This window comes from Cygnus atratus, chromosome 1 (genome assembly GCF_013377495.2).
Source record: "Cygnus atratus isolate AKBS03 ecotype Queensland, Australia chromosome 1, CAtr_DNAZoo_HiC_assembly, whole genome shotgun sequence".
NCBI lineage: Eukaryota > Metazoa > Chordata > Aves > Anseriformes > Anatidae > Cygnus > Cygnus atratus.
In genome coordinates, this window is record NC_066362.1 from 151,064,147 (window position 1) to 151,083,573 (window position 19,427).

Consider the following 19,427-nt stretch of genomic DNA (forward strand, 5'->3'; position numbering starts at 1 on the left):
GATCTTGGTTGAAAGTGAAGTTTTGTTCTTGACCTTTTTTTGTTTGTTTCTCTTGTTTTGCCCATAGTGATATTCACATTTTATACGAAGTCATTTCCTCTCTGGAAAAGGGTACTAGAAAACATCTATCTTCAAATCTATCAATAAAGCCAGCAGAGAGGTTCAGTAAAAGACAATTCTGAGAATGAGGGCAAATTTTTGAACTTGTTGATGGAGGGAATCATAACCTCTTGCCAATGAAGAATCAGAGGTGAAGGTAAGTTTGAGAAACTCCAAACCTCCTGAGAAAAATTACTGTAACGACATCTTCAGACATTACATTTGCATAGTCATTGCTAAATTAACTATAAAACAGCCACTTTAATAAGTATCTTGTATTATTTCTAAAAGTATTGTTTGATAACATCACATGGAAAGTGTAGAAGTCATATCAGAGAGGATAGGAGTTAACTGGAAAAAATCAAATCAGAAAATGAATAAGAGGGATATAAGGACAGGTTGGGATGCTTCGAATAGTTGCTGAACTGCACAAAAACATGCAAGTAGAGAAATCTGTTTAGATTAAAAGAAATGTATTCTTTATTTATTGCAATAGTTGTTGCAAATTAGAGGGAATCTAGAATAGAAAGTTCAGAAAGGCACTGAGATTTGCTGTTTTAGTTTTTCAGCATATTATCTTTGTAATTCTCATAAAAGCCTTGCTCTTCGTAATATTAATTAATTTGTAATTTACTTTTAGGTAAGAAAAAAAGGGTTCTAAAAATCAAGAAACTCTGGTTCTTGATCTATTTCTGGAGAGCAGCAGCAGAGATCATTACCTCTTCTTGTTAGCCAGCTGACTTGTTTTATTTTTTTGCATCTTACAGTTAAAATGCACAGGCTTCTCTTTCTTTTTCTCTTGTTTTCATCACAATTTAATTTTTGCTTTCCAGTACTTGATTTGTGATTGAGAATTACTTCTGATTTAACCATATTTGTGTTGCTTATCCCTAACGTAAAGTCAGAAAGAAAGGAATAAATTGATTAGCAATTCTATGTCTTAAAATGGAAAAAGGGACATTTAAAAAAGTCATTAACATTTCCTTTTACATCTTCTAGGGCTATTAAATTTTTCCACATTGGATGGTAGAATGAATATACAGTGGAGTACATGTGTATTCTTGCAACTGAATGAGCACTGTATTTTCAGTATGTGGTTGGGTGTCTTTGAATTTAACTCTAAAATTCATTCTTTTTCTTGATGGAGATCTGTACGGCTTGAAGGAATTTGAGTTCTTCTGTGTCTTTTTTCATCAGTTCAGAGATGAGGAGGAAAATATTAACTTTTTCAAAGAGATTCAAGAGTATATCATTAACCAGATGAGCATTGTGCCTTTTGGAGAGACAGTGATTTGCTCAAGGTTTTGTCATTTATTTCTCTTATGTATATCTGATGCTTACATCCAAGTCATTTTAAACACTTTTCCAGTCTTTACAGCATTGAAGGATTCTTATTTTTCTAGTTGAAATAACTTGGTCAAGTCATGATTTCCTTTTGGAAAAAAATAAATAAATTCTAAAAGTCTTTTAAGAGAAGATTTTCTTAGATCTTCAATTGTCTTTTAGCTGAAGTCTGAAAGAAAAAATGAATTAAAGGTGTCGGAAGGCTGATACTAAATTTAAAAAACAAGTATCTTTCTAGGAGAGATAAAAGAACAAACCATGAAATCAATGTTTTCAGAAGAATGTGGTTTGGCTTACTTTACTGTGTTCTTTTTTTTTCTCAACAAAATGACTGGCAGTTGTACTTGATAGAATTAATTCCTTAATCTGTGATATTATTCATAAAGTTTAAGGATTACACACCAATCCAAAACGCAATGGAATCAATGAATTTAAGAATAATCTCTTCAATATCATGACTCCTGCTGAAAAGATTCCAAGGTATTTTTAGATGAGAAACTGTAGGTTTGTTTAAAGTAGGCATTACACCAGTGTGGTGTGATTATCTGATGCTAATATTTCTGAACTTTGCAGGGTTCTGAAAAAACTCTTAGTACAACTTATCTAAGGCTGAATTAGGTCCATCTCCAGGCAAACAGGTAATATTTATGTGACTTCTGGAGAAGCCCAAAGGAAAATTAACTCTAAGGTCCAAAGCCGTGTTCTAAGTTTCTGGCTGTTACTTTGTAACAGTAGAAGAATGCTCTGTCTAGTCACCGGTCTATTCCAGCTCTTGAAATGTTCCTCATAAGTGATTGAAAGCCACTTGTGAAAGATAATCCTGTAACCTGTGTAATTCATTACAAAAGGTTGCCTGCCCAAGGCTGTATAAATTCATGTTTTTGGATAGTTCTCCCCCCTGTCAAAACCTTCCAAATATTCTTTTTATAGATGTTTTCTTACCTTTTTTCCTGTTGTCTGGTGGATCAACAGCACCACTGATGGTATTATTCACCCGTATTATTTAATGAAATCAGTAAGTGTTTAAATCTTTCTATTAGGTTGTTTTCAAACCAGATGCAGAAAACACGTGTTATTGCAGAATGTTAACTTTTGTCTTCTTAATAGTTTACAGTTTTCACAGCTCGTCTAAAATTAAAATTCAGAAGCAAGAGATACTTTGTGACTGATTAATTTCTTGACTCTCTTGGATCATGATGCACAGATTACTCATCAATTTTACAGGGCAATGTATCATGCCACTTATAAATATCTCATTACCTTCTCTATGAAAACACCACGTGTATCAGAAATACAACAGTTGAATGCATGCAGGATTTATATTTCCCTAGGGAAAAGTAAAACTTAGACTCATTACAGCATCCCTAGGCCTGGATGGTTGTCATACCAAGTTTCACCTGGCTTGCTGAAAGCCTCTTGTAAGCTCAGGACAGCAGTAAAATATATCCTAATCAGGGTGCTAGGCAAGTGTTCAGCTTGTTCATGGACAAACCAATATTTTGTCACTCTTCAGGAGATTTTCTCCCTTTTCTCCTTAATTATATGAGTTAGAAGTCAATACATGAGAAAAAAAGTCATGCTTTATTTGTAGAGCTCATTTCCACATGCACAAACCATGCAAATGACTTTAATATTTTTGTTATTTTCAACTTTTTTCCAATAATTTTAATTCCACAAGTTCAGAAAATGTGGTTTTAATCAAAACCAAAGAAATAGTGAGTTAGAGAATGTGAGATTTTGGCAAAGGATCCTGGAATTTTATTTTATTTTATTTTATTTTATTTTATTTTATTTTATTTTTTTTTTGGGGGGGGGTGGTGTTAGGGAGAAGCAAGGCTTTGGATTATACAACATCTAAGTAAATAGATAAGAAAAAATCAAAATCATAAAGTTTGGTTCAAGGACCCTTATATCTTAAGCAACATAGAAATTATTTTATCTTCATCAGTAAGAAGAAGGCTAATATATTAATCAGAACTTGAAATGGTAGCTTAGGTTGTGGTTTAAGAATTGATCTCAAAGAGCACTCCTTTATATTCTAGTTTTGCATATTATGAATATATATATATATTTAAAGGATGCTTTTAGTTTTGGATAAAATATTTTTCCAAGTCAAAATATAATATCTCTTGTATGTCTAGTTGTATGAACAGAGATGATATGACAACTGATGCATTTACCAGGGGAAACACATACTTTTTTCCTCCCTGAAATAGCCATGCTGGAGTTTTTTCCTACTGCTTAGAAATCCGAGTGAGTTCCATCTTGTCTAACTCTAGCTATCTAAAAGTTATATTCTTGAATTTCCTCATTAGAAACATCAGTACTATGGGAGCCCAAGGGTTCATCTCATCTGGTATTCTGCTTCCATCAATGGCTATAGCCATCTGCTTGGGGAGAACACAAACAGGGACGGCCATATACAATACTTCCCCTGAATACTTTCCTAGCTTCCAAATGTTTTCCACTCAGCTGATTTACAGAGCCTGAAGTTTCTGTGTGCTTACTAACCCCTGACAGATGCTTCTTCCAAGTACTTGTCCATTCCTTCCTTGAGCTCTTGTAAATTTTATCATTCATAACTTTTCTTATCCGCAAGTTCCTTTTGTCTGCTTTGAATTGCACAAAGAACCACCTTTGTTGTTTCTTTGAGAATGAACTTCTCCTAGATTCATTTGATGCCTCTAGTTTTTGTATTGGAAGAGGCAGCAAATACTCACTGTCTATCCCTTTTGCCATGACATTCATGATTCCTTCTATGGAAGCTGTTCTTTCCTTTGACTACCTGCACTATTTCTTCTGGAATCTTTTCCAGTTCTGTGATATGTCCTTTTTGATATGACAGAATAAGAACTGTGCAGTGTTCAAGATGTGGGTGACCCCCAGACTTGCAAACTTTGAATTTGCTCTTTGTGTAGCTTTCTATTCTTTTCCCATCAATTCCTAATACTTGATTTATTTTCTGATTACTACTGAGATAGTAGTTTTATGAAAGTAACTGTAACAATGGTTTAAAAAATATATGCTATGACAGTGCTCAAAAGTACAGGTCCCTCAATAATTCTGTAAGGGTTAAACGGTCTGTAAGTTTTTAACTATCTTAGTTGCTCTTTTTTAAACGAGTTTCTTCATACTTGTGCATTTCTATCTCTTGAAATAGAGGAAAACTGCAGTGTATCTTTCTGGTGTTTGTTGTGCCTGTAGAGATATTGACTCACCTTATGTCTGCAGCTACAAAGTTTATTTAGATTCCCATGTGCTGTTTTGAGCAAAGCCACCTGTGATAGTCAGGGTAAAGCTAAAGGGGTGTTCCCACTTTGTGGACTGCCTTCACAGCTGCTTCAAGGAGTACTCATCGATGGCCTCGTAAACATATGATCTCTGTGTTATGTTCCAGTATGACATTTTCCAATCTTCTTAAAAGTATTTGAAGGCTCCTACTGTTCTTGTGGTTCCTGTCCTTCCTGCCTGTAATCTCTCATGGCATAGCAACCAGTGCTGTTATTCTATCTGGGTGATTAGTAATGTCTTACACTCTTTGTTTTCAGGCCTTGAATTTTAGTCCCTAAGGACAGTGAGGTGCTTGATCAGGTAGTTTGTCAGTTTTGATTCTTATCAAACTGGGCTTCTCTAGTGTGGTGAATGCTGAGAGTGTATGAGTGTAGACATGAGGTCATGAGGCAGAAAGGGAGCAGCAACAGAGTTCGGGGTTCATGCTGCCTGTATTCACCCTGACTTTCTCCATCATTGAAGGAAAGAGAAAGGGCCTTTCTAAAGAACAATTAATCCCCCTTTCTTTGGAACAAGGTGAACCAGTTTATGTTCAGATGTATAATGTTATATTGGCTGCTTCTAAGTTATTTTTCCAATAGCAAAATACATATTTGAGGTGATGAAGGATTAATGAAATCAATAAGTTTGAGGTGATGAAGGATTTAAGTCCCTGAAGTGCATAATCAGGGAAATATAAATTTGTAGTGTACACTGATTGGGTTACCCTTTTCCTTCCACTGAAACTGGTCCAATTTCTCTCTTTTAGCTGTTGAGAACAGAACTCTCTGGCTGTTAGGGTGTACAAGGGGAGGGGAGTAGAAATAGGATACAGTGGTTCTGGTGCTTGGTCCAAGGACCTATTTTTATATTAAATAGTTATTGGATAAGAGAGAAATCCTTGGAATGGGGAGTGTCTGCCAATAAAGTAACCTTACTCCTCAACTCTCTCAGTTCTTCTTAAGCATAGAAGCACAGTTCCAGGCACCTGAAGGATTTTGAAAACCGGATTTTGAGGGCTTAAAGCTTTACTCTTTTCAGGGAAAATATATCTCTTATTATATAAAGAAAGATTATATAGATTATGTATATTATATACAAAGATTATACACAAGGACGGGGAAAAAAGGATAAAAGATGTATTTTTATAGCCGAAGCAGATTATTTACATGCAAAGCTTAGGGAAAAAAAAAAAAAAAAGTAACTCCCCTTAAGTAATTCAGAAGACATACATTATTAATTTAAGAGATATAATCCACTTGTATTTTTTCAGTAGAAATAACTTTTTTAATAACATATAAAGTTTAATATTTCATAAAAATTAAGTGATGAATCTGAGATTATATCTATGAGACAGAAAACTTAGTGTGCCATTCCAGTTGTAAAGGTGTAGAAACTAAATAATCTCCAGTTTGAAGGTGAGGTAAGCCATTGCAGCCTGTGCCAGCTGGTCAACTACCTGCAAATATGTAGAAGATGGTTTCAGCAGCTGCTTTGACTTGCCAAACTTAGTCTATTTTTTTATGCAGTAGAAGATAAAAACGCAAATTCTTGTTGAATGCCCCAGTAATGAATGTCTTCATTTGTTTTGGTCAATTTAAAATTTTGTACGTTGTTTTGTTCTGGATATTTTTTATGATCATGCTCAGAGGAAATATTTAATGGGTGATAATTCACAGATTTGAAGTCACTTTTCAGTGTATATGACCCAGTGGACTACATTTCGTAAAGTACATCACAGGAATTTTAATTACCTTTTTTTTTTTTTTTTTTCATAATGTAGAAACTTTTATAATACTTTTACTTAGCAAAAATATTAACTTTCCATTGATTTGTACATTCCTGTTTAACATCCCATTGAAGCTACATAAGCTCATAATTCTCTCTACAAACAGAAATATTCCTTAACTGCACTCTCATATACTTAATTGTTTATATTTTTTTGTTCCATTTTATATCATGTAGAATTTCTTACTGTAATGTCTGAGCAATTTTCTGAAGAGTAGAAAGTAATGTGACTAGCATCGACCATATTTGTTCTTGCGTTCTTCCCCTATGGGAAAAATGAGAGAACTGGAGATGCTTTGAGTTAATAAAAGGAGTCAAAGCTGAAAATAACTCTGGCACATAGATGTCCTTTGGTTATTCAGGAAATACACTTCAAACACTTAGCCCTGGAGAAAATGATGTCTCTAGTGCAGACGAGCTTCACCCTCACTGTAGAAAATTTCACTATGTCAGAGGAACAGTGCTGTTGGCGGCGTTGCTAATGCTGGCCTTTCAGTTAACCTTGGTTGAAAGAATGACGTACCTTGAAGATAGTATCTCAGACCTTGGGCAAGGAGAAATACTATACAGAGGACCAGATCAGGAAGCAGAGAACAGATTTGCTACCCAAACGTAAACAGTATTGTTTGAATGATGTGCTATGATATTTTGAGCCTTTTAGTGTTTTCTAATTGCTGAAGGCTACAAAACCAAATATGCTGCATTGACTTGCTCAGCTCTGCATACTTCATGAGAATATATGATCACTGCCCATGGGCATGAAATAGAGGACTTCATGTCAGTGCAGAAAAACAATCCAACTGACAGGCTGATGTCACTAGTTTTAGGAGCCTCTAGCAAAAAGATTATTTCAGGCTGAGTTTTAAGTCTGTCCTGATAAAATACCAGCTTTAATGCCATGCTCTGGCTAAACAGAAATATTAGCCAGCTAAGAAATGAAATCTAGCTTTTTCTACCTAGAGGGATTTTTTTTTCTTGGTGTGTGCATTTTACAGCAGTCCTAGACATTAAAACTAACAGAATAGTTAGACACTTTCCCACACCTCCCAAATGATCTAAATAAATAAATCCCACCCCTAGAACCAAGCAATAACCTTTCTATGCCAAATTCTGCTGCTAAACCATGTGCTTATTGTTTTTACCTCCATGGGAACTTCTTGTGTATAACCATGGCTGAAATTTGGCCCTTAACACTGAATGTATCGTCACTCTTTCTAATGTAGGTCAAGAGAAGAAAATAAATGATGACATTGTGCTGCTTGCTGCGGCATTCCCCAGGAGTTTGTGTGGTCCCTAGTGATTGCCTTGAATCATTAATCAAAGGGTAACTGCACTGCACAGCCTACAATATATTCTCAGCAGGCACATGCATTGATGACGCTGCACCAAGAAAAAAGACTTAATTGCAGTGACAGTACCGTTTTTTCAGTTTAGACTGTTTATCAAAATTGTGCTTGTAGCATCTAAAAATACTGTAATTAATGCAGCTTTTGGCCTCTTCACACACTGTTTTCTTTTTAGTTTCTTCTGTTAAAGAAGACAGCTGTTTGCTAGGAAAACAAATTCATCTCTTTTCCTTCTCTCTCTCGCCTCCTGTTTTGTGTTTGAGTGTATCAGTAGGAGGCTCACAGTTTGTTGTAAATGTTCATTCACAGTTACTGCAGATCCCTACATTCATATTCACAAAGGCAGAATATTTCAAGATGTCCTTCACATCAAGCTACTCTTACTTCACATTAGACGTGTGGAATACAGAACGCAGACTTCAGGAGCTTTGCTTCCCTAGGCAAAACAATGATCCTCGAGGGAACAAAACACATTTTCCCTGGGGAGAGTGTGAAAATTTGGGTCAGTTATTTCTTCATTCTTAAATTATCTCCTTTCATTTCTAATTTAAACATGGCTTGCTGGTATTAACATGTAGAGTATGTTCCAGAATAAAGAAAACAGACCTTTGATTAGATAAAACATCTGTAAGAGAAAGTGAGTGTGTTGGTGAAGCCACTAGGCAGCTGGGCCTTGGCTCCTGGGCAGGCCAGGGTGAGGATTTTCTTTTTCCTATTAAATATTCAGGGCTCCAAGAAAAGGAACAGGCACAAAAGCATGGCATACAGTCTGTGCCACCAGCCCAGGCTGCTGTTTCTGTTCTGGGCAGTCTGCACATACGTAGGGACCTACAAGCACATGAGAAACCCAATGTGTTTAGCTGCCAGCAGGCTGGGAGTAAGGGAGCTGTGGCTGCTGTCTTTTGCAGGGAGAGACAGGAACAATGGAAAGTTTTAATGGAAATACATCAAATTTTGTTAAAGAATATATTGAAAAAGAATATCTATTTGAGCACCAAGAAAAAGGAGAAAACATCTGTTTTTCTCTCACCTTTAGAGAAAAATAGTACTATCAACTCATTTTTGTCATCCATCCACTACTGTTAACTACTCTAAAGTGCTTTGCTCTTTCAAATATTCACATCAGGTTTTAAAATGTTCAAGGTACTACATATTGCCTTGTAAAACTTGTGTTACAGTGAGGAAGGCTGTGTATGTAGCAGAGATCTGTAAGGCTGCAATTTCACTGAAATGACTGTTATTACTTCATAGACTGCAAGCGTAAAGCTCAAGTGGTTGCAGTATATGAAATCCGAAGGTTAAATAATGGACTTTACCATAATGTTACACTGGACTTTATACTTCTACCACTGATGTAGGACTTGCAGCTCTATTAAGACAGGAGTATATTGAAAATCTTTGTCATCATCTGGCATAAAAGCCTGCACTGTGTACACACACAGCATAAGGGCTCAAGATCGCAGAGGAGGTGGGAGTATCTCAAGTTCGTCAAATGCTTTCTGCTTTCTGAATGAAGATATTCACAGCCAAGCTACCAGTACATTGCTAGATTACAGTGCATGTGAGAATTGAGATTATTTATTAGTCCAGACAGCAACTCCAGAGACCATTCATTTAAATGATCTTATGACAGTTTGAATGGCCAAGCATGAAGACCCACAGCCATTCAAATGGAGACTGCTGAGCAGCACCAGAGCTGGAAACAGCTTGCAACATACTGGTCCTGTGGTGGTGCCTGTGCCCACCTAAACCTACAGGCACATTTTCACCTTTGTCAGTGAGGTGATCATGGTTTCAAAGGCTATGCACATTAAAAAACAAAAAAAGAAACAACAAACAAACAACAACAAAAAACAGCCACACACATACACACATACAAATTATTAGTATTAATACTTGTTGTTTTGGGAAAGAATGGGTGCGGGAAAACCTGCAACCAGAATGCATTTGAAAGGGTGTTTTAAGTCTGGAAGAGAACTGTGTGTATGATGTAACCCCCATAATGAGGGTAAATGTTTCCCTTTTCTTCAGACCTGTGTCCTCCTGGCATACAAAAATTTACAGAGCAAGTAGAGAGATATTCCAGGGTGTTTCTTAAAGATATAACTTCTATTACGCTTATCACAGTTAAAAATAGTTTTATTTTATTTAATTTTATATCACAAGATAAACAATTTTATCAGAAAAAGGAATCTACATTAAAAATTCATCATTTAAATCTGACAGAATTTTCAGTTTCTCCCTCTCTCTGTAGGTGAATGGATAATTCCTACAACTGCAAGAAAATTTATATGGATTAATTAATAACACATGCATAGCACTAAAATATGAAAATAAGTACAATAAAAAGTAAACCCTACAAAGAGTTAAAAGAAAAGATTAATGAAAATCAAACTTGTTTTAAATAATTATGTTTTTAATGAAGGTGATCTTAAGGAGACATTTTCAATAGACATGTCTCAATAGGCATTCAATGCCCTTAAACCTATCTGTCTCTGTTAATATGCTGAAGTGGTATTTTGTATGGGATAGAACACCTTGAAGGTTTCTATTAGGTAGTATTCAAGAAAATGTATTAGACATAGGCTATTTAAGCTATCAGCTGCTATAACCTTCCACAATAATTAGAATTTATATTTTTGAAAAAAAAAAAAAAAAAGCCAATTTCTCTTACAGTACAAAATCTGTTCTTGGAAGTGCTGCCTTGTAGAGTAGAAAAAACTTAATGTACATAGATTGTGAGTCTTAAAACCACTGAAGAAGCAAGGTGTTCCTAGACCTGATGTACCAGCTTGTGCTGGCATTTCTTTCTATTCATTAACAAGACAACATGAAGCTGTAGTGATTCTGCAACTGCTGTTAAAATTGCATCAGGACTTTCTTTTAAAGGGGGTGAAAAACCATGCAGCAAACATTCTGTACCTGATACTAGATTGGCTGTTAAAATCAATGGTGGTCTTTGCATTGACAGATTTTTTTTGTTTGTATAATGCTGTGGAGAATGATGAGTGCACCTTAGGAATTCTCCTTTGTGTCTGTTATAGAAAACTATAGATGGAAAATTATCTTGTAATTGAGGATTATTTTCTGCCTTCAAAAACTACAGCAGTCTGAGCTGGTAGATGAATAGGGATAAACCCTTGCTTTGCATCTGGCTGTTGTTTTGATTTATGACTGTATGCTGAGGCTGAGGTTTTTGCAGCCTTTCAAAGAGGCTGTTATTATGGATGAGCATAAGAACATTTGAAAACCCTTTTACATGCTGATGCTAGGAAATGCTGGCTTCCCTCTCCCCATGTCATTCCCAGCTTCATTTCTTAGCAATAGGAATGCCATAATGTCATATCACTATGGTGCTATTTCAAATGTCTTCAGACAAAAAAAACACCACAATAGCAAAATACCAAATACCACCCTGATACTACCGTTGCTCCCTTAAAGAAACAAGTGTGAAAGACATTAGAAAACATCATAAATGCCAGGCTGGGATCAACCTAAGAGACTGCAGTTTACACGTTACTGGTTACAGTTTGTTAAATGTAGGGTCATCTCCATACAGGCAGTCTAAAGTTCTTAGACCTAAAGTTCCTATCCTTGCGTTTTTGCAATTCAGCAGTTTACAGAGCCTTTGAAAAAAATTATCGAGTTAATAAAAATACAGAAGCAAAACATCAATTTAAGTTTAACCTTCATTCTAATACTCTAATATTATCACTAACCTGTTTCATTTAATCTGGATTTTGTCCTGTGCTATTTTTAAAACGCTTAGTAACATCAAATACTAAAATACAGGTGCTATTAATAATTCTTAAACTCTACAGTTACACTAACAGTACAATTCTGAAAATATTCCTGTCTAATTTTACCACTTAGATAGCATTTGGGTTGAGACTCCACAGGAAACATTTCTGAGGAAGCAGAAACCAAGGTAGTTTGCAAGCAGTTCCTGTCAAGCAGCCATTCAGATAACTGCAGCTTCAATTGCTTTATAAAAAGCCAAATTGTTGTTTTCAATAACTGACTGCTGCACAATACATCTTGTGATATCAATGTCTAGTGATAAAAAGTGATCTAAGGCTGCTGCCTCTTATACTGAAAAAAGGTCTGGAAAATGGATCTTTTTCATGATGTATACTTTGGAAAAAGGAGTTTTAAACAATTCACTATATAAAACCTTACTTTGTTCCTGCTCTTGAATACAAAAGAGAAATTTTGAGTGATATTTCAGGTGTTAGTAGATTTCAAATATTGTAAAGGTTTTCGTTCCTCTTTTAAATTGTACCCTAAGCCCCTTTAGTAGTCACAGGAGTTATGAATGCTCTATCTCTTGTTCCTTATTAGCCTAACATGTAATATTGTGCATTTATACATGAATGACATATGAACTTTATTAGTTATCAAAAATGTACAGATTTTGAACAAAACCAAGTAGTATTTACTACAACATCTGTGGTATTTTATTGCTACCTGATATTACACTTTCCTTCACTCATCGATTAATTTATCATACATTCACGTGATGTGTGCTTGGCAAACTGCAGGGCCATTGTGAAACTTGAGTAATTCATGTGAAACTTGAGTAATTCATGTGACTTCATCTTTTCCTTAAAAATATTTAAAAGCAAAATTATACAAGCCCTCCTTTCTAGGGGAATAACAAAAAAAGTGTGAAGGCCTAAGACTGAAAACTGCTTTTGTCCTTGTAATTGTGTAGCCATGCATTTTGGCATTTTAACAAGAGCTGTTTGTGGAGTTACAGTGTTTACTGCCCTGAAATTCAGACTTCGCATCTTTCCATCAGTCTTTGACACACTGGTAAATGATATAAAGTGGGTCATTGTGCTAGCACTCCATAATCCACCATAATAGTGGGTCACAATCTTTCCTCAGCCTCACATACAGTTTCCATGGTTTTGGATCAGATCCTGATATTAATACAAATGTATTAATATTTCTACTCTCCAACTTATCTTGAGCACACTTGTGCTCAAGAGAGTGCAACCTCTCTTGCCACTTACCCTGTGTTTCAAGTGTTTCTGGAGCTTCACTGCTGTTTGCCATTGTGTAACCAAGGTTTCTATGGGCTTTCTATTTCTGTATTTCTCCCCTATAAACAATTGTTGGAAGAATATGGAATGAAACCATTTCCTAACTGGAGACCATTGCCTAAAATGCCATTTTTTTTCCCTGTGTTCCTGAATACAATACCACCACTCTGCTCTGCAAACTTGCCATTATGCTGGGCACTCAGTGTGCCTTGAGACATTAGCAACAGTGCCAGACTCTATTAACAGGATAGGGCCACGCGTTACTTTTACAGATACACCAGCAGGGTTGGTACTATTAGCATCCTCTGGCTGATCATACATTAACTTAATAATGTGTCCCAGAGGGAGTGGCCATGGCCAGTGTTAAAATCCAATTGTTTCTCATCCAATGAAGATGAAGAAGGTGTTGCTTTCTTTTCTCCAGAGATCACTTGCATTGGTTTCACCACCTGACTTTTGGGATCCTCTCTTTCACTTCTAGCATACAGTTCTGCCAACCTATGCATAAAGGCAGTAGGTGTTTTCTTATTCTGCTCATTGTATCTGCACCCAGACTCTCAGATTTTTTCTTCCAAACCCTATTATTGTCACCCTTGAAATGCCATCCTAATGACTCATCTAGCACTGTTGGAAAAATAAAATAAAAAGAAACAACCTCTGTGTCTTCCTGCAGGCAAGCCCTGTAACTAGAACCATGAGGGTCTGATTTGTCCTTGCTTTCCAGGGACCTGGCTTGCTTGCCCTCAGGGCCTGTATTAGCAAGCATAATAACTGCTTGTATTTATTTTACTATTGTATTTATTTGCCTTATCCTTTTTGGTTGAGTTTCTTAAGCGCTTCTCCTTCCTGGAGAATCTTCCTCTCCCTCTCAACCTGCCTTTCCCAATCCACCCAGTTTATGTTAGCAGGGTTCAAAGGTCCCATAATCACTTGCAATGGATGAGTGAATCCTCCAATGCCATAGTTTTGAATAGCTTTTCATAACTACAGACCCCAGTTTAACAACTACAGCAACAGTTTAACTACAGACAGTAGCTGCTTTTTAACAATGTGTGACTCTGGACCCATTTGGTCTTTTTTTTTTTCTTCCAAATGAAGCTCTGCAGACACAAATACAGCTGCCTTAACAGATCTCAACACTGGCTGCAACCATTCTAATTCCCTATGGCTGGTATTTCTGCGAGTTCATTACACATGACCCAATCAGTGGCTGCATAGGCTGTTTTAGCCATGTAATTTTGATTGGCACCAGTAAAACTAAGCTGTGGTTCTTAAACCACCAGACCCCCACATAGGTATTGATCTTCAAAAGCCCCAGTTATTTAGATAAAGCTCAAATCTGAGTAGTAGCCAGGTGTGTTTCAATGGTTAAGGTCTTGGTAGCTTTCTTCACTTGTGCTTTTCCCTCCCCTGCTATTTTTACCACTACAGGTTGCCTTTGTTTTTATGTCTGTCCCGCTTTATGCAAAGGGGCACATGCAATCTAGTGTCAGTGCTTGACTAGGGACAATTTACTTTCACAAGCAATATGCTCAGATGGACTGGGATCATCCCAGGGTCTCTGTGACAGTTCTCAGGAACCCATTTTGCTAGCTGTTTTCTGGTTTGTACTGCAGCCACTCTACCTGTTTTACCAGGTTATCAGTTATATTTTTGTAAGAGTCATGCTTGTCACCCTCCAGTCTCCCCTCCTGTATTTTACCCAATACCACTATAACAGCTGTTTTAGCCTGATCAAACTCACTGTTTGCTCTTTTTCCCTCACAGTGCTTTACACCTGAAACTTCTTTCCTCAGTCTCTTCTCCCACGCTCACCATCCCCTCATAGCAGCAGCTGTTTTAGCCCCTCTGCAGCCAAGGTACATTCCCTGGCCTTGTACTCCCCACTGAGATCCCCACAGTATTTGCTGTTCTCCCCCTAATGCCCTGCTCTTATCTTCATGTGCTCTCACGAGCTGCTGCCTGTTGCCCAACATTCCTCCAGCCCAGGCTGCCCTCCACATTAACTCCTCCTTTCCCATAAGCAATCCTGTCTTTCTAAGGCTCCCCAAAACTCATACAACTATACTCAATAGACTTTTAAAAGCCTCACATGTCCAGGGGTCAGGACCCTGTTGTTCTACTTATGCTCCTTCCATAGAAGACATTGTAGCCTCCTTCAATGGCTGCAATATTCCCAAGTGGGTCTAAAGCCCCCTCCCTGTCCTGCCTTGGCATACATGGGTTATGACCTTTTTACCATCCTGGTATTCAAGTGTTCTTGTACGCTGTGTGTGACAGTGATACAATTTCTATTTCTGCTCCACTCAGGCTCTCACATTCTTGCTCTCATAGCCTTGGCTGTTGAGTTGCCCGCATTCTCCATCAATCTGTTACAGGAAAAGCGACGCCTTGTGCTGTTTGCAGGACCCACCTGCTGTGGGGTGGACTAAAGAGAACAGGGCTGACTTTGTTGCTACTTTTACGAAACAAAATTGAAAAAAAAAAAAAAACAAAAAAAAAACACAACAACTGATAATTGCTAGTATTTCTGTTGTGCTAGACAATTCTTGGGAACATCTAAATGTGTATTAACATGCACCAAGTTACAGGGAGGAGCCAACCAAAGGGGAATCAGTCCTCACCCGGATACTCACATGGTAGGTGGACTCTTCTGTCTGGTACTCATTGTGTACTGTTTTACACCCGTTTTGTTCTTTACATAGTCCACTATCATGGGAAAGTATGCTTTATCTAGCCTGAACTATCTCGTGTATTTTTTTTATTATTATACTTTTTTGTACAATTTACTTTGTATATACAACTACATCAACATATCAGTGAACTTTTGTTTTGCGAGGATCCTTTAGTTTTGCAACATCTTTGCAACCTACTCATATTGCAAAGCATTTAGTTCCACTAATCTGCTAAGCTCTTGAGAGTCCATGGCAGCTGCTGTTTTCTGCAGTGGAAATAGTCATGGTCAGCAGCAGTGAACAGGATTTTCTGTACTGGGTACTGTCCACTTCTGGCAAAAGTTCAGTGAAAATGAAGTGGTTTTTGGATACTCTTCCAGCTGTATCATGTGAATCACGATCACATTTCTCATTTGAAGCTTTAGGAGATGAACAAGTCTGTCAAGACACTAAAATTGTTAGGAAATTACATTCTGATGCTTTCTTTAGGAGGGAAAATGTTGGTAATGGAACCTGCAATGAGTAAAAAGGCTCAAAAAGTAAGAAGAAAACAAAAAGAAACAAACTCTGGTTCATTTTAAGTTTTGCAGTGTGAAGGTTTTCTTTAGTGAATCTGGAGGGAGCTTGTCTATTGATTAGTTGTCCTATAGAAAGCCTGATGGAGCACCTGGTTGTGAGTGTTGACCATAAACACTTATTTTTTATTTTTATTTTTATCTTGTCTATGTTCAGTTTCCCCATTCAGTTTCATCAAGGTTGAGTAATCCTATGGACTTAATGAATTTCATAATTTCCCTTGTATGGAAGCCATGTCAGCTTTTTATTACTTGCCATTATTTGCCAAACATCTTTGGCTTACTCTTAGCATATATCTTTTGCAGTGTACTGGTTTTCAGGTGTTCATACTAGAACAGAAAAATTTAAGGCAGTGTTTCCTGTTCTCTTGTCAGAACTGTCAGTTTCAACAAAGTATATATGCTGGATTTACTGCAGTTTTCTTGTATTTACCCTTGCTTTGTTCAGCTAAATTGGTTTACTTCTGTCTCCCCCCTTTTTTTTTTCTTATCAATGACAAGTGTGCAATTCTGAAGTCTTAGGTTATTCCACACCCATCTCCCACTTGCACCTGGAATATTGGTTATAACTCGCTAGGGATTATTCTCTGAAGGTTTGGCTTATAGGATCCCCAGGAATCCTACTGGCCTTTGTGGGAGGAGGAAACAGCAATCCAAAACCAGTGCTTTTTGTTTTATGGTGGCCAAGATCTGCCAGTTAACCCCATTTGATTTAGGATTTCCAAAGGAATAAGGAAGTTGGTACAAAGCAAATGGCTCAGACATCTTCTTTATTACACCAATTACATATTTTTTAAAAAATTATAGAATAGAAACATTTTCAGTAATGCAGATGGGTGTGAAACAATAGCATGTATTAAATTAATATGGTTCATTCTGTTTAGCACTGGCTAATCTGTGAGACTGGCAATTTAAAAAATTCCTAGTATCAGCAATAATGTAGTGCTGCTATTGGAGAAGGTTATTAATGAAATGGTCAATGGACATTCTCTGACCACCCTTACATTTTTGGCAGGTTCATCTGGAATCTCCCTCTTTCTTTTGAGAGAAAAGAGAAAGACTACAGAGGTACAGAAGGCTGACACAGCTCGTTCTTTGTAGAGCGTGTGCTCCTTTCTGGCCCTACTCGAGACAGAATGCTTTTCTCCCAAACCTTCCTTTTAAAGGGTAAGGCTATATGGTGCCCTGTCACAAGGCACAGAGGGATCACAAGAAGTATGAGAGATTACATTATTATCTTAATTCCTCCTCTATGATGGTTGTTTTGTTTAGTTTTGCTTTGTTTTCCTTTGAATCCTCAGGTGGCTTTTATTCAATAATTTATTTGAATTCACGGATTTACAGTGGAAATGGCTTTGAAAATTTTTAGGATTTATCATATACATAATCACATGTATCTAGCAACATGACTGAAATGTTTCCCCTTCTAATCAACCTGTACACTTTAAAAATGATACTTAAACACAAATGAATATTGAGATTGAGAAGGGAGACACCTCATACTCATGTTGGATTTGGGGTAAAATCCTAAGAACAAAAGCTGTCTTCCTTATATATCTATCAGAAAATAACTCAAAAGACTGCCAGGAGTCAGAATTGAGTGTGTGTTGTACTGAAATTTGAAATTTTATATTAAAGGTGGCTGGATCATTCCTTTCTTTAAAACATGCAAAAAAAACTCACCCTCCCCCCCCCCAAAAAAAAAAAACATAAACAAACAAACAAACAAACAAAACTAAAAAAACCCTACAGACAGTCATTAGCAGAAATACGTGAATCTCAGATATTATTTAAATCATGGAACTACTTAAAAAACAAAACAAACAAACAAACAAACAAAAAAACAGTCTACCAACAGCAAATCCTTATAGAAACTAAGGCATATGTGTTTCTTGGTTTTAACAGAGAGCAACCTGTTAATTTTCTTATTTCAAGCATAGAATAATTTTAATACTTCTTATTTGGCTTTACTGGAAAGTGCCATTTTCAAAGAACAAGAAGTTCATGTTTGGTTATGATGTCACCTATTTATTCTTGCATTGATTCTTTTAAGAAACAACATCCATCCACTCAGAGTTGTAGACAAACAGTAGTCAAAGAAGTATATAAAAGCCTCTAACCCTGACTGGTCCATTTTCTAGTGCAGACTTGCCAGTAGATGAGTGACTAGTGCAAGGGCATAGGCTGTGTTGAAAGTGGATGAGAAACACGAGCTTAGTTCTCAGTTTTTCCTCTTCTGTGACCTAGACATTGAATGGCTTACAACATTTCTTGAACTGGACTCAAAGGCAAAAATGTGTATTTCAAAAGGACTAAATAAAGGGTTCCAATTGTCTGAAAGATGGGAAGATACAAAATCTTCCTTCTTAACAGTCTGTTCTTTCATTTGGTAATGTTTGTGCCCTTGGTACAAAGAAAACAGCATTTAGGTTTATGACAATACCATTGTGTATGCCAAGTCAGCTTTAGGTTTGCAAATATTATTCTTCATTCTTGTTGAAAACAGCTATTGCTGTACTTGATAAATTATGTCTATGTTAGAATGATAATAAATTGAGAGTTTATAGGTTCTGTATTTAAGAATAATTGATATCTTTGCTTCATATGTCCTTTCGCATTGCATTATAGCAAATTCAGTGCTTCTTGGAGGATGGTTAAACATTAGTAACAGCCAAAGATGGCTGACGTAGAGCGATACAAAAAATTTTTTACAGTCTAGATTTTATTCTTACATTGATCACATTCCAGTTAAGCAAACAGTTAAATGTAAACCAAATTAAACATAGAAAATATTTTTTATGAAAACAGATTGTAATTTGATTTTGACATGAGCATTTTTGTTTTATCTTTTCAGTGAGAATGTTTTTAGACCAGCAACATACACTATCACTTTAAAAAAAAAATGCAGCTGTACATGTAATAAATGCACTGCAAGCAAGCCTCTGATCATTGATTATGCTGCCTTCACTGGTTTAGATCATTAGGAGTATTATAACTTGGACACCTTTAATAGTTTATTTTATTTTCATTTTCTTTTTAATTACATTTAATCCCACAATTCATCTGTTTTTTTCTTCTTCTTTTTTTTTTTCTTCTTCTTTATCCTTTTTTTTTTTTAATAGTTATTTTTCCTCTTTGTATCAGGAAAAAGCCTCAGCTTCTCCTTGCATGGTGTGCAAAGTTTTACTACAGTTTATTCAAGGCACATGGTATTCTCAGCCTCATAGTGGATAGCCTTAAAATGAAGAGGCATCCCTGAGCATCAGAGAAAACAGGGTGCAT

General features: G+C 36.5%; 1 protein-coding gene across 8 annotated transcripts in view; it reads left to right on the forward strand.

Annotated features, from left to right (window-relative positions):
• The window catches only part of FGF14 (fibroblast growth factor 14), a 410,241-nt gene that overhangs the window by 153,067 nt on the left and 237,747 nt on the right, over positions 1–19,427 (forward strand). Inside the window, exon 1 of one of the 8 annotated variants that reach the window (XM_050708062.1) lies at positions 162–256. The exons of the other annotated variants lie outside the window; for them this stretch is intronic. The gene's annotated coding sequence lies outside the window, so the exon portion shown is untranslated. Of the gene's footprint in view, positions 1–161; positions 257–19,427 lie in introns of those variants that run through there. 8 annotated transcript variants of the gene reach the window in all.